Genomic DNA, 16,692 nt, shown 5'->3' with positions numbered 1-16,692 from the left:
ATCTATAAATAAATTTATTAATGAATCTAAGAAAATTTTATTTTCATAGATGCTGAAAGATCATTTGACATAATCTCATATCCATTCTTGATAAAACATTCAATACATTAATAACAGTCAGATACTTCATTGACATCTATTAATATTTCAGGTCCAAATCCAGTATAAACCATGCTTAATGCTAATAGCATTCCCAGTAAATTCAGGAATATTATATAGATATCACTATTCTTTTTATCATTTTACTAGAAACACAAACTGATAGAATCAGAAAAGGGAAAAAAGTGATAGCTACAAAAATTGGAAAGAAGGAAATGTAACTATTGTTATTTGTAAAAGATAAATTATATATCTGTAACACCCAAAAGTGTCACCCGAAAAAGTTAAAAATGAGAAAATTCGGCAATATATTACAGTGCAAATTGATAAAGATAAAAATAGATTATATATATAAAATAATCAGAAAGTATAATGAAAAATTCCCATGTTTAAAAGTAACCAAAGGGATAAACTTGTTAGGAATAAGCTTCATAAAGATAACCAAAAAAAAAAAAAGATATGACGGAAACTTGAAAATCACTTCTGAAGAGAGCATGACCATGTACACACACACACACACATCCAAACACAGGAGATACCTACCTATTATTGGTAAGGAAGACACCACCATAAAGTTATCAGTTTTCACTAATTACAAATTTAACATGATTGTAACAAAAAAGAGCCTACTGGATTTATTTTAAAAAAAGCAAGAAGAGCAGGAAAAATTCAGAAAAAATAGGCCAATGGAATGAGGTAACCTATCATACATTAAATTATATTATAACTGCTCAGCATTGACGCAGGCATGAATAAGCAGGCAGACCAATGGGACAAAATGAGAAGTCCAAAAATAAAACAATATATGGGAATTTAATACATGCAAAATGTAATACATGCAATATGTGGGAATTTAATATATGGGAGGAAGCATGTACTACTCAATAAATGGTGTTGGGACAAATTATAAAATGGGTAGCCAAGTGGAAAGAGATTTATTTATATCTACACCTCATGTCATATACAAGAATAACTTTCAAACAGGTCAAAATTTAAATGTAAAAAAGTATTCTATAACTGGTGTTTATTGTTGTTTTTTGCTCAATGGTAAGTATATTATGAACATAGGGCCATGTCAAGAAATAAGTTCTATACTTCTGCCATTTCATTTTTAATATTTGCATAGTACTTCACTTAACAAATTATCATGATTTGTTTAACTGCTGTTGCTAGACATTCTAGGATGTTTACAATTTTTTCTTTTATACACAATGCTTAAATGACTGTTTATGACTGTTTGGGGATTAGTTAACAGCAACACAACAAATTTCTCAAAACTGAATTTTAGTTCTATTAGTGTTCTACAGCTGCTGTAAGAAATTACCACAAATGTGGTTGCTTAAAACAACAGGAATGTATTCTCTCACAGCTCTGGAGGCCAGAAGTCCAACATCACTGTCACTGGACCAGAATCAAGGTGGCGGTGGGGCCACACTCACTCTGGAGGCTCTAGCCTCTTCGTCTCCTCTGCCAGCTTCTGGTGGCTTCTGGCATTCCTTGGCTGGTGGCCACAGCTCTCTGATCTCTACCTCTGTGATCACATTGCCTTCTTCTCTTCTGTGATCAAATCATCCAGGATAATCTCTCCATCTCAAGATCCTTAACCTAATCACATCTGCATGGTCCTCTTTTTAAAAAAAGAATTGATACAAGGTAACATTCACAGGTTCCAGGAATTACTACTCAGAACTCTTAAAAGTTTTTTTAATTCCTGAGGAGGGACCATTCTTCAGCCTATGACAGTTACCTATGTTCTTGGACATTTATAGATTGTTCCAACCTTGGAGAAATTATCAGCAGTGTTAATTTCTTCGCAGATTCTAAACTCTTGCTAAATTACTGGGCTCCTTCTTACTTCTTCCCTCCCTTCCCCTTTGCCTCAAGTTTCCCTAATTCCTGCTCATCCAGGATACAGTTTAGGCCATCCTCGGTCTTGCCGTAGGTCACATGCTCATGCCCCAAGGGCTATTTTTCCAAGGGCACATCATAATGTTCTGTTTCTGTCTCTCCTGAGAGGGTTTCTCTTGGGTGTTAAACAGACATATGTTCCTCTCAGTCTCAGCTGGTGTGGCGATGGAGTTGACCTTCGCCACCGCACTACATGCCACACTCTAGTACTTCTTCAGTTGTTTCTCTTGCAGTTTCTAAACAATTGTATTAGTCACAATAACAATAGTACTGTGTCCCCCTTTCTCAAACCCGTATACTTCGGGTCTTGGAAACTTTAACAGAAAGGAAAAATAAAAACTGCTTACAGATCGCGTGTCCCCTGAAAAGTCCCAAATCCTGGGCTTTGTTTTTCATACTAGACAGTCCTTATCTACTTATCATTCACACTCTTGTTTGGCCTCTGTAAAGCTAGGAACCAGGGAGCCCTGTGACCCTGGGGGACTGAGAGCTTTGCTGGAAATCCTGCTGATTAGACCATGGGTGCTGGGATCTGCTGTCAGCTTCCTACTTACTCTGCATCCCATCTTGGCAGCCTCCACATTTGTCAGCAGGGATGTTTGTTTAATAGGTCAACGACACAGTCCCCAGCCCTGGGACAGCTTCTGAGAATACATTAGCAGGAAATTCGATGGCAAATCCAGTCCAAGATATGGTGAGGTGCAGGCCCATGTCACCCTGACTTTCTTTGCAAACCCTTCCAGCATCTGTGTAGAAACTTCCTTTGTTTCTTTACTTCTCAACTCAATGTGATCCAATGTAAAGAACCTAAGGTTTGGCATCCAACAAGCTCATATTTACATCCTTGATCTTCCATTGATAGAGATATAATTTTGTCCAAATTACATAATCTAGTAATTGAGCCTCAGTTTCCCAGTGAGAGAAATGGGCCCAATAAAATTGTGACATAGGTTGCTGTGAGGACTCAAAGAGACAATGGATGGTACACACCTAGCCCAATTACTTCCTGTGGAAGGAAGCACCTCAACACATATTCCCCCTTTTTTCATGCTCAACCTTGAGCATTACTTTTTATTCTGTATTTTTCCCCATAAAGTTCAAAGCCTCCCTCTTAGACTATACTCATAACCTGCCAGTCAGACCATAAGTGAAGGCGGTAGAGATGGACTAAAATTTGAAAATAAATAAAATTTTTCAAATGTGCCCAAGAATTCATCACTTGCGGATTTGTCTTTAAAAATAATAATTGGGGGCTGGGCGCGGTGGCTCAAGCCTGTAATCCCAGCACTTTGGGAGGCCGAGACGGGCGGATCACGAGGTCAGGAGATCGAGACCATCCTGGCTAACACGGTGAAACCCCGTCTCTACTAAAAATATACAAAAAAAAACTAGCCGGGCGAGGTGGTGGCGCCTGTAGTCCCAGCTACTCCGGAGGCTGAGGCAGGAGAATGGCGTAAACCCGGGAGGCGGAGCTTGCAGTGAGCTGAGATCCGGCCACTGCAGTCCAGCCCGGGCTACAGAGCAAGACTCTGTCTCAAAAAAAAAAAAAAAAAAAAAAAAAAAATTGGGGAACAAGGAGACATACACAAGAATAGTAAGTTATAAGTACATATGTATAACTATATACTTAGTTAGCAACCTTATGTTAATAGATGATATTTCTATATATTTAGCCAGATAACACACCAAAGACCATACATGCATTTTCTCATTTAATTCAACCGTTTTTTTTTTCAAGGCAACAAAACATCATACAAACAATATTCTCATCCTCCTTCAAATACAATTTTGAAGTTGATGAGGATCTTTTACAGCCGTTTTATACCTTTGCTGCATATCCATGAACCATATGTAGTGGACAAAATAATACGTTTTCTGTGTTTTTAAGATTTACACAGGTGCTATTGTACTATACATTTTCTTCTCCAACCTGGTCTTTGGCATCAACAGTGTATTTTAGAGATTTATCCATGTATATCTAGTTTATTCATTTAAACTATGATATAATATTCCACTAGATAAAAAACACTCCTATTTATCAATCCATTCTTCTATTAATGAAAAATTAGCATATTTCCAAATTTATACTCTTCCAGGCAGTTATTCAATTACTATTCTTGTGTATGTTTGTTCCCCGATTATTATTTTTAAGATAAATCCCTAAGTCATGAACTACTGGGCACATTTTAAAGACTTTTGTTATCTACCAACAAATTTTACTCCGTGTCCACCACCTTCATTTATGGTTCTGTTAGCAGTTTATGAGAATGTCTATTTCTCCACGTCATTGCTAATATTATATATTGTAATTCATTTTAATTTTTGCTAATCTAATAGATAAAAACAAAATAAAAACAAAAAACTAGCATCTCATTGTTTTAATGTTAATGTCTTTTTTAAGGATGGGACTGAATGTCCACGTACTTATTGGACATTTGTCGTTTTTGTTTTGTGAATTGCTTATTCACATCTATCCTGTTATCTTTACAAGTATGTTGTCCAATTTGCCATTAATTTTTTGGCTTGGTGGTGATTTTTATCTTACAAAACTTTTAACTTAAAAAATGGTCAAATATATCAATATTTTCAACTGGAACTTTTAATTTTTTTAGTCTCTGAGCTCTGTTCAATTATTATAAACTCCTCAATTAGACCTGCTATGTGAAAGACACCAAGGGTCACAAATAATAGTCAGTTATGGCCTCAAAAGGAATTTATAATTTAGTTGTGGGACAAGATATTCAAATAAAACTATGGTCAATAACACAAGCTGTCTATGGTGAACGTCAACACTTGGCACAAAAAATAGGTGATTTCACTTTGACTGTCAGGAACCAGAGCAAGCAGCACAAGTGAACGCTGAATCACAGTGACTAGATTCGTTTAGGCGACTCCTGGAAATGTGGAATATTAGGCATGGAATAGTCCTGAGACCCACCTAATCCAATCCCTCCATTTAAAATAAAAACACATTTTCAGAGGTGACTGCCTCCACAAGCAGCAGCAGCACTAGCCCCTGCCAGGTGCTCTCCTAAGCGCCCTGAAGGTGCCTGAGCCCATCTCCTCCCCAGGCTCTTTCTGCTGCAGCCCTAGCACTGGGAGTGGCTGCCGTGTGAGCTGCCATGGAGATCCCAGCGACACCTGCACTAGAGCCCTGGCTGCTGGGTCTGGGGGCCCTGGCTGTCTGGGCCTGCTCCTGCTGCTCCTCTTCCTCCTGCTCCTCCTCCTGCTCCTCTTCTTCCTCCTGCTCCTCCTCCTCCCTCTTCTCCTCCTACTGCTCCTGCTCCTCTTCCTCTTCCTCCTCCTGTTCCTCCTCCTCCTACTCCTTTTCCTCCTGCTCCGCCTCCTCCTGCTACTCCTCCTTCTTTCTCCTTCTCCTCGTCCCCCTGCTCCTCTTCCTTCTGCTCTTTGTCCTCTTCCTGTTCCTCTTCCTCCAAATGCTCCTTGTCCTCCTGCTCCTCCTCCTTCTGCTCCTCTTCCTCCCCCTGGTCCTCCTCCTTCTCTTTCTCCTCCTCCTGCTCCTCATCTTTCTGCTTCTCCTCATCCTCTGCTTCTCCTCCTCCTGCTCCTCTTTCTCCTCCTTTCTCCTCCTCCTGCTCCTCCTCCTCTTTCTCCTCCTCCTTTTGCTCCTGCTTATCCTTCTCCTCCTGCCCCTCCTGTTCCTCCTCCTCCTCCTCCTTTTGCTCCTCCTGTTCATCCTCCTGCTTCTTCTGCTCCTGCTCCTCTTGCTCCTCTTCCTGCAGCTTCTCCTCCTCCTCTTCTCGCTTTTTCTTCATCTTTATCTTCTTTTCTTCTTCTCTCTCTTTTTCTTTTGAAATCACTATGGACCACAATACGTTGTTACAGTAGTGCAGAGGTCCCAAGTACCTATCATCCAGCTTCCTCCAATGATGACCTCTTACATCATGAAGCAAGGACATTGCTTGGCTCCAGATCATCAACTGGATTACAGCTCTTACTCGTATTTCACCAGTGTTCACATTCACTCATTTTTGTATGTTTTTGTATCTAATTCTGTGATGTTTAATCACATCTATAGATTCATATAATTACCACCACATCAAGTTCCAGAGCTATTCTGTCATTATGGGGAAAGGCACCTTGTATTCCCCTTGTAGTCACACCCTCCTCCTCTTTTCTATGCACTAGCAGCCATTCCCCTGCACTCCATCTCTACAGCAATGCAGTTTTGAAAATGCTGTATCAATGGAATCATGCAGCATGTAACCTTTTGAGATGGGCTTTTCTTCACTTAGCATAATTCCCAAGTTGTTGCATGTATCAACAGTTTGTTCCTTTTTGTTGCTGAGTAGTATTCCATGGTATGGACGCACCACACTTTGTGTTACCATTCACCTGTTGAAGTTTGGGTTGTTTTCAGGTTTTAGATATTACACATAAAGCTGCATGAGTCATATAGCTGGTTGAGTACATTTAAATGAATAACAGTCATACAGATCTTTTAGAAATGAGCTCTCTTAATCTAAGTTAATAGAACAATATACACATTTCAAGGAAAGGTCTTTCCTACCTACATACTTCAGAGGTTGCTTAAAGGGGTGTCTAAAAAACTGACCATCCCCAGGTCATCGTTCTGATATCCTTCAATGATTTCCAGACTTATATTTGGGAAGACCGAGGCTGGTCCCTTTTGTTAGAAGTCACCTGTCCGAAAAACTTAGCTACTAAAATTTGTCATCTGCTAAGTTCATTTTCACCTTGGAGTCATTGTACATCTTCACCTTGTCCTATTGCCTTCCAACCACTCTCTGACATTATCATCCTCACTCATTTGTTCCCTTGTTTGTTGACTGCCCCATGAGAGCTTCATAAAAGCTAGACTTTGCCTTGTTCTCTGTTATTCCCTAGTTTGCAATTGAAGTGCCAGGCACGGAACAGGTGTATAATAGATGTCTGTGAATAAATGTGTTAATGAATTCTATCTTTAATACAGAAAAGAGACTTGTAAAAGGTCTTACCAAAAGACCGGATTTAAGTAAATATAAATAGAGCTTGCCAGATAAATAGAGTGAAGGGAAACCATTCCAGGGCTTGTACTTAGAAAGCCTGAATCAGAACTTCAGCTCTGCCTCTTACTGTCTCGGTATCTGCAGGAACTGATCTAATTTCTTTGCCAAAGTCTCGTTTGCAACATCACCTTCTTCACAGGATAATTGTGAGGCTCAAGTCAGTTTGTGTGAATGTACTTTGTAAGACACTAAAGTGCTATATAAATATAAGGGATTCTTATTGCCATAGTTATCACCTCCTCCTTCTTTCTTCTCCTTCCCTCCCTCTCCTTCGTCATCATTTTCACCACTGCCATCATCATGACCATCTGTACCCTTGGAAGGATAAAAAGCATCCAGGCAACTGCAAATATGAAATCATGGCATTCTCATGACGTTGCAGCCAGTAGAGGGCAACAGTTCCTACCTGCTAAGTCCAATGTCTTTAAACATCAAGTTGAAATATGCATGGCAGCTTATGATCATTTATGTGTCTTTATTTTTAAAGGAAACATGCTCATCACCCTAATCACCCTTCCATTCAGCAATTCCTTCCCAGTATTCTTGTTCAGTACATTGCCTTGTAGCACAGACCTCTTAGAAATGTCTGACTGCTGTGAAAGTTATTTTATTTACTTATTTCAATGGGATTTGCATTCTTGTCCTCCCTTCCTGGTTGCCTGAGTGAGATGCAGTGCAAAATTTGGCTCAGGAATGATGATACAGGCATGATTCTCTTTTGAATATTTATATTCTTGTTGCTGGCATTAGAAGATAGGGTAATTGCTTGTGTTTGATTAGGTTCTCTGAGAATTCTCCCACTCTTTGAGGTGATTCCTATATTCCCTCTTTGCTAAACTGTTGCTGTGTGTATTTCATCCTAGGACTGGTGGAGAGAGTTGTTAAGCTGACCTCTGGAGTCGATCTGATACAGTCTGACCTCCCCACAGTGTGTATCAGCAGGCAGGTCATTGGTGTAGGGACAGACACACTGGGAAGTTGCTGAGGGACTTTATTCCAGAAAGTAAGGGCAGCTGGGTTTTTTTTCTTTTCTGTCTCTGATTCTTGAATCAGGATGGGTTTTTGATCTACTGCGTAACCCTGCTGCCAGGGGACCCACTAGGGTAAAGTAGCACCCCCACCTCAGGATAACCAGAAAGAAAGAGATACACAAGGTAGCCCAGTTTTTTCCACTTAACAAAAGCCAGTCGGGGAATAATCAAACATTAACATTTGTTATTCACTTTAAAGAGGATGGTGTTTGTTTCATCATAGGGTAGAGAGGGGTGGCTGTGCAGTCCTGGGATACTTTTTTTTTTTTTTTTTTTTTTGAGATGGAGACTTGCTCTGTTGCCAGGCTGGAGTGCAATGGCACGATCTTGGCTCACTCCACCTCCCAGGTTCAAGCAATTCTCCTGCTTCAGCCTCCCGAGTAGCTGGGATTACAGGCATGTGCCATAAAACCCAGCTAATTTTTTGTCTTTTTAGTAGAGATGGGGTTTCACCATATTGGTCGGGCTGGTCTCGAACTCCTGACCTTGTGATCCGCCCACCTTGGCCTCCCAAAGTGCTGGGATTACAGACATGAGCCACCGTGCTCAGCCAATACTTCTTTTTTTAATGGAACTCTATTAACATTAGTTCCACACCAGCCTCTTTTATTAAGGAGAACACCATGATATTTAAACAAGAATATTTACACATTTGAGTATCAGTCATTCACTCACTTATCGAATGTCTATAGAAAGCCTACTATACCCTAGAGTTAGATATTCAAAATGAGAAAAAACCAGGACCCTTCCTTGGGGTAACTCCCAGTCTCTGGGGAATGCCAATGTAAGTCATTAATGTTTACAGAGGAGTAGGTGGTGTAACCCAGCCAAGAGCACAGGGCCATGGCAGCTCAGTGGAAATGGTGGTTTGCTCTACCAGCTGGAGGCTTCTAAGGAGATGCCATTGGAGCTGTGTCTATGCAGTATGAGGCATGTTTTGGGGTGAATTTTTATCTTGTTTTACTCCCTAAACAATCCTGGATCATATCTGTAGGAATGCTGAATGGGAAGGATATAGTAAGTTCTGACTATCATTCCCCATCCAAGTCTCACCCAGTTTCACCTGGTGTACGTCATGATTAGGTTTGGCAGTAGTGAATTGGTGATCACTTTGCGATGTGCTGGCGTATACTTCCTGAGAATTAAGGATGGGAAGCCAGATCTTTAGTTTAGGACATCTTTGGGAAAATGCCAGCTTGGCCAAGCAGAGAAATGACTAATTTTTTTTTTTTTTTAAGTAAAGACCATACTCATTTCTCCCCAAGACAGAGCATGCCTCTTAATATTTTGCCATGATGGCTTTGGGCCATTTAGAAAAAGTGCTGACGTAGGGAGAGGACACTGCAAGCTTCAGATCGAAGGGGTCCTGCCCCAGGGAAAAAACCTCAACTTTCCCACTGAAGTTCTATGTGACTGGAGGTCATTCATCTTGACTTTTTTGGAACCATAATATCCTGTATACTGATTTGGTCCTTTTGCAAAGCATCGTCTTCTCAGTGATGATTCCCAGGATATTCCTAAGAAAGTTTCAAAGGCAAAAGCCTTCTTGCACCTTGCATCCTCTGTAACTCTGAGCCTGCTCTTTGGAGCGGTGGGTATTGGGCTGCTACTCCTTGGTGGGGAAAGCAAACAGGCTGACACATCCGCAGGGTGACCAAAGCTGCACACCCTCCAAGAGGTGATCCAGCCCGGAGCAGAGCCCGGCCCCGGGGACTGCACGGCCCACACTCCTAGGCTCGGAACATTTTAGACTCATGCTGACTTGGCTCTGGAGCTGGCTGTAGCCAGCTGGGACACTGAACCATTTGCTTGTTCTGTTGACAGCCCTGAAGAACTGGAGCCCTTTGCCTGTGGGTGAAGTCTAAATTTAGCCCCAAAGAAGTTGCCTTCCCATTTTGCTGGAGAAAAGCTCTTTTCACAGGAATGGGCCTCTGCTTTGATTAAGTGGGAGGACCCACATCTGGGAATACATAAACTTTATTGTCCTTGGATGACAAAACGGTTTCCTTGCCTACTGGTTTTCCGCCTTTTTAGCCTGGGGTGTGATCATCTATGCTTATGACTGTGTTGGCTGGGGCAAGTCGTTTGGCTGTGGCCAGGGCTCCCGACCCTGAGCCTAAGCCGGAGTCAACACCTGGGGATGTTGTCTTGTCCCCACTTCACCTCTTGAGGCCCAGCTCTGTGAGTGCAGATGTGACAGAGAGCAGGAGTCTGGGTCTCTGTGAATGATCCCGGGAGAACATGAGGCCCAGGTTAGTACCCCCTTGGACCAGATCCTAGGCTGGCAGGAGGCCTGAAACATCCCAGGGCTTTCCCGTAAGGCTTCAGGATCCAAGGTCCCAGTGCACACCCTGAGCCCATGCTAGAGTGAACACAAGACTTCCATCTTGAAAAGACACCAGCCCTAAGGGGTTCTTTGGGAAAGGCTTCTAGAATCCCTCCTGGCCCAGAATAGGCCCCTTCAGCAATTCCCTGCCCTAGAACCCCCCTGCCATTTTCATCTTGTTTGAATACTTTGGGGAGTTGCTGAGTGAATATTATCTTAAAAGTCAGTTCCCCTAGGGCACGTTCAGATCCCTTTTGATCCATGTTTCTTTTGTTGTTCAGTGATGCAGGATCTGGTTACCTTGTCCATGTAAGAACTTCTGAAATGTAGGGCAAAGAGCACTGGACCTGGACTCAGAACAGCTGGGTTGCCGGGTGGTCTGGCTTTATTGCTTATTTGTGGTATGACATTGGGCAAGGTACCTTCTCCGAGCATCTGTTTCCTTGTCTGGAAAATGGTAATAATAAGACCATATTCACAGCTTTGCTGTCAGCAACAAGTGAGAAGATGTTACACATTTTCAAATGCTCTTTGTAAAAGTAGATTGCATTCTCTATTAAGTAATCTTGGCTGGTAGAAAGCATTTGCTTGGATTTGACTGGTTCCTTCCACCCCATGGAAATCTCTTTTCTCTCAAAGAGTCCCTTAAAGGACACCGGGAGCTCATTAGATCAAGGGAACTCCTGCTTTGTTTGGACCGTTCTGTTTCCGCTTTTGTTTGCTCTCTTGAATCTCACTTTGTTTTCTGAAGAATGATGATGAGGAGGACCAAGATGTCATGACCTTTTGGATTGGTTCAGCCAATGTTTTGCTGAATATCCATAAGCAGATTCTATCTGGCCTGTCTTTATAGTTCAGTTTCTTGATCTGTAGAATGGATACTAGGGTACCCATAAGCAGGTCTTGAGAAATGATGTAGTGGGAACTCAGAGAGGCAAACTGTAATCATTTCAATGCTGTGGTCATTATGCAAGTCTGGCATATTTTCTGATCAGAACCTAGCATTTGGCTATGTTTCCACGCTCTTCTGCACAGCACTCAACGGTAAATATGCAGTATCAAGTTTTCCCATTTAATAAGAATTCATGGGATAGAAAGCAATTAGGTTAAGTCTAAAAGAAACTAGGCTCTGGACAAGGAAGAATTGGAGGGATACCCTCTTGCTGTAATTTTCCAGGATGCCCTGGACATCCCCCAGAAGTCGTTAGTATGGAAAGATCTCAGGAACATTTTATAGGCTAGTAAAACAATGCTTGAGGGGTGGTTGATTCTTTAGAATTTATCTGCATGGCTGACGTCACCCTCTCAGCACAGGGAGCCAAACTGTCTCGATGTCTGTGGCCCGTTTCTGAAATTATTTCCCAGTAGTTAATCCCAAGTGACCCTTAAGACCACTTCCCTGTCAGAAATTGTTGGTTTGCAATGAGAAGTGGCCTTTTCTGGGCCAATGAAGCTCATGCTTCCAGCTGAAATCGAAGGGAAATTGATGGCTTCTCTGGCTGAGGACTTCTCCCCTGCAGACCCACGTCTGGACTGCCCAAGCTTCCTAGTTTAAGTCTCTTTGCCTCCGCTAGTTGTAGTGACTGTCACCCTCACTAGCTGTACCCCTGCACGGGGGGCCAGCATGATTTTTGGCTCCCTGCTTACAGGACTGGAATGTGGCTTCCTTCCACAGTAGACAGGGAAGCAGCTTGATGTCTCTAGAAGCTTGTTTAGCCTCCAGCTTTGTGGTAGTTGACGATGTCACATCATCTTTCCTAAGTTTTAGTTATTGCAAAATGGTGTTTATTTTTATTTGGGGACTTGGAGGAAAAAGAGAGAGCAAGGAAGAAGGAAACCAATGAATATGTACTGAGTACTTACTATACACCAGGCACTGTGCTTAAACATTTTAATGTACATGATCACTTAGTTCTTAAAACAACTCTCTAAGGTAGGACATTACAAATCTCATGTTATGGATCTGGAAACTAAGGTTTGGAGAGAGAAAAATAAAATGAAGAGTTATGCCATGCAATAGACTGAATGTTTATGTCCCTATAAAATGCATATATTGAAACCCTAACCCCAGAACTGATGGTATTAGCAGGTGCAGTCTTTGGAAGGTGATTAGGTCATGAGGAAGAAGCCTTCATGACTGAGCTTTATAAAGGGAGCGATCTTGCCCCTTCTACTGTGGGAGGACAAAGCAGACAGGTGCCTTCTATGAATCAGGAAAGAGGCCCTTACCAGGCATGGAATTGGCCAGTGCTTTGGCCTTGAACTTCCCAGCTTCCAGAACTCTGAGAAATAAGTTTCTGTTGTTTATAAGTCACCCAGCTTATGGCATGTTGTTATAGCAGCCTGAATGAGCTAAGGCATATGGCTTTTCTTGGATTGGGGGTTGACTTCTCAATAGAGGTGGTGTCATGTTGTGCTGGGAAGATTGGGACAATGATTCCAGTGGCACGCTACCAGGGACCCACCGGGATCATACTCGACAGGTCCAGTCCTATCAAGAGGCCAACGTGAGGCAACCCAAAAGCATGATGGGGTTTTCTAGGCAAACCACTCTCCCACTTAACCCCATTTCCCCAAATATTGCCATTCCTCACCTCTGTGACAGGGTGACTCTTCAGAGACCAGCGGCTCCCAGAAGCCGCTACAGATCCCCAGTGCTGGGAGCCAGCAGTGTTCCCAGCTCTTTATGTTGTCCAGACCAGCCTCGGGAACCAGGCCGCGCTCTCCAGCTGGCCAAGCCCTGGGGGTGACTCATCTGGCCCCTGAAGCTGTGCATCAGCACGTCCTTCTGCCTGCTGCTGCCTCAGTGTGGCCACAGCTGCCTCAGGGGACCGTGGAGGCTGGCTCCTGACCCGGGCTGCTGGCAGGGAGTGTCCTGGAGGCCGCGCGCTCAGCCAGCATGTCCCCCTCATTCCACCAGCCCTGCCCACCTTCCTCGCCTGCAGCCGAATCCTCATGACTAAGGGTGTGGAAGAGGATTCCTTTTTCCACAAGCCCATGACTGAGCTGGGACAGGAGGGATCTGCAGTCCCCCTTCACTCAGAGACAGCAAAGACTTTTATCCCCCAGAGACAGGAATCCCCTGGCTGTGAGGTGGTAAGCCTGGGGAGCGGCTGCCGCCGGCTGTCCTCAGGAAAGGTCTGCCACTCTCCGACCTGATGTTGACCTGAACTCCAGGGACAGCCACTCCCCTGCCATTTGCTCCCGCAGACAGAGAGTGGGACGGATGACATCATGGCACTTTTTGGAGTGCTGAAGTGAAGTTTTGACAAATTCCAAGGGACATCAAAGTGCAGAACAACAGCCAATACATCATAGCCTGTCACCAGGGCCCCCACCCCTGATTATCACATTAAATCAGCCGGTGGGCACATTTCAGCTGAAACTCAACAGACGCCTACTGGAACTCACAGTTTCTCCTTCCAGAGTTCAACAAATATGGCAATGGTTACATTTTAAAATCTGTGTTTTCTATTCTACATTCAGTCTCTCTCTCTCTCACACACACACACACCACACACACATACACACGCGCACACACACACACGTTACTAACTAAAAAACAGAAGCATGTTGCTAGAGAATGCCAGATAACTGGGATTATGTTGTGCAGTAGAATAGAATGCTGATTTGGATTCTAATCCTAGCTCTGCCACTTAATAGCTCGATATCTTTAGCAAGTTAGTTAACACCTCTGAGCCTTAATTGTCTCAGGGTAAAATAAGGGCAATAACATTTCTATTTCCAAAATTGTGAGCATTGGTTGGGAGAGCAGTTCAACCTTAGTTCTTGCCTGGTAACTGTGGACAATATTTGCTAGTCATAAAGTTTTGTATTTATTTCTTGATGTGTTTATTGTGTGTTCCTTTTTGAACATCAGAAAGATAAGACATTATTTCCTCCTCCAGGTTTGCTGAGAAGTGTTTGTGGATAAGCTGAGGGTAGGGCATCTATGGCTCGGGTTTCAGGCTATGGGGGAAATATCTGCTGGGCTGTTATTTCCCTGGGTAAATTCTCACCGAGGTGGGGGGAGCAGAAGGTAATTTCAGAAAGAGCTTGTGTTGATCTTTCAAACTGTTTCTCCCAAACTCTGGAGTATCCAAAGCGAGCAGGGTTATCTGCCAGAATGTCTCAGAAAGATAGCAGGCATGTGAATTCTACACTAACAATAGGGCATAAGACATTTCACGTTTCTTGTGTTACTTTCAGCTAAATTTGATCTGCTACTGTAGCCATCCTGCCAGGCTGGTAGGAAATTCAGTTGCAGACCTTCCTGTAATGGCCCTTCCTCTCAGTTCCTGTGGACATTCACCCAGATCATTTGGATAGAGTCCTCTGGTCTTCGGTTCACAGGGGTGACTACTGATGTGTTCATTTGCTAAGTCCTCATGCTCCTGGAAGTCCACCATTCCTTGGCAGAGCTTTGTCATTGCTACAATTTCTCCCTAAGGCCCTGCTGCCTCCTGAGGATTGCCAGAGAAGGAGAGCCTTCACACCTAGGATCACAGCTCCCTTCCCTTCCAGTCCTGGGGGAGGCACTAGAATCCTTTGAAGGCTCCCTTTTCTATCAGGACTGTCTCCCTCTCCACCTTTTGGAGAAGATGAAGGGTAATCTCCCTTAAGAGAGCCTGTGGAGACACAATGATGGCCTCTGTTCCTTAGGAGTGGGGGAAAGATAAGTTATCTAGGTTAACTAGGATTAACTAATTCTGTTACTGAGATGGGTGACAAGATGGGATTGGGGAATTTGTTTGGGGACTCAGTGAGGACACGCAGGAGACAGATCTAAAGAATCACATGTGAAATGGACGGGGTTCTGATCCCTCTAAAATATCTGTTGCTTTCCTTCTTCCACTTCAACCCCTGCCCCCACTATAATTATTCTGTCTGTTTTTGGAGACAGAATCTTGTTCTGTTGCCAGCCTGGAGTGCAGTGGCGTGATCTCGGCTAACTGCAACCTCTGCCTCCCGGGTTCAAGAGATTTTCCTGCCTCAGCCTCCTGAATAGCTGAGACTACAGGTGTGTGCCACCACGCCCAGCTAATTTTTGCATTTTTAGTAGAGATGGGGTTTCACTATGTTGGCCAGGATGGTATCGATCTGTGGACCTCGTGATCTGCCCACCTCAGCCTCCCAAAGTGCTGGGATTACAGGCGTGAGCCTGTAATATCTTTAGTATTCTAAAGATAGAAGAAGCCAATTCTTCTATCTTTAAAAGGTAACCCAGGTTGGGAGGGAAGGCTGGGAGCACAGTAGAAGACAGAACTACTTTGTTTAGCCCCAGAACCAGCAGCAGATATTCCCTGCCAATCACACGGCACTCACCTCTTTGTGTAAATTTAGAAGGTACTTGCCCAGGAACAATCTGGCTTGACTGTCACAGCCATCCTGCAAGGAAAGTGGGGCAGTTATTAACCCCATTTTCCAGATAAGGAAGCTGAGGCTGACATCGATTAAAAGACTTGCCCAAAGTAACCAAGCTGCGGAGGGGCAGAGCAGCAGGACATAGCATCCAGGTCTCTTGACTTTTGCTTCAAGAGCCCACAGCCTCACTCGGTGCTTAGATGAGGCTTTGGCTCCATCCATCAGTGATTTGTGATGTTTGCCTTTTGCCAAAGAGGAGGATGGCTGAAGAGCCAGTGCCCTGGCATTCTGGACTCTTGTCAGTAGATTTTGTCTGATTCTTGCTCTGATGCTATTCTTTGTTATTTTCAGGAAGGGGAGCTAGATGTAGAATACATTTCTTTTTCTTGGTAACGTGAACAGCAGGAAGCAAGTAGAATACAATTTTTATGAGAGAATATGCTCTGGACTTTGATTCATATCTGGTGGGTCCCAAAAGACCAGGTTACTGCAGATTTAAGACCGTGTTGCAAATTCGGCATTCATTCAATAGGACTACCTTAGCAAGGGGAGTAATTTTATAAAATTATCAATTCAGTCTCAAAGAATACTAGCAGGAAATGTATTTCTGACTATTTAGAAGTGACTCATTATGGGACTACTTGAAAACTATATATTATTTTTATCAGTAAAAATTGCCTATGGTCAATGTTATCTCTTCACATCCAGGGATTCTAAGATCCGGTTACCCATTTCCCTCAAAGAAGCAGACAGCAAAGGCAGGGAAATGAAAACCCACCAAACTTTCTGCAAGGCTGACACCACCTCTAAACCCCACTGCAAACTGATAACACCACACCCTCCTCTGCAAATAACAGAGGGGCAGATAAGATGAACATTTTCATTCCTATTAGCAATCATTTCCAGTCAGTGAAATGGCAGAATCAGAAGAGGT

The sequence above is a fragment of the Chlorocebus sabaeus genome, chromosome 21 (assembly GCF_047675955.1).
Source record: "Chlorocebus sabaeus isolate Y175 chromosome 21, mChlSab1.0.hap1, whole genome shotgun sequence".
NCBI lineage: Eukaryota > Metazoa > Chordata > Mammalia > Primates > Cercopithecidae > Chlorocebus > Chlorocebus sabaeus.
Note: the sequence above shows the minus strand (reverse complement) of the source record.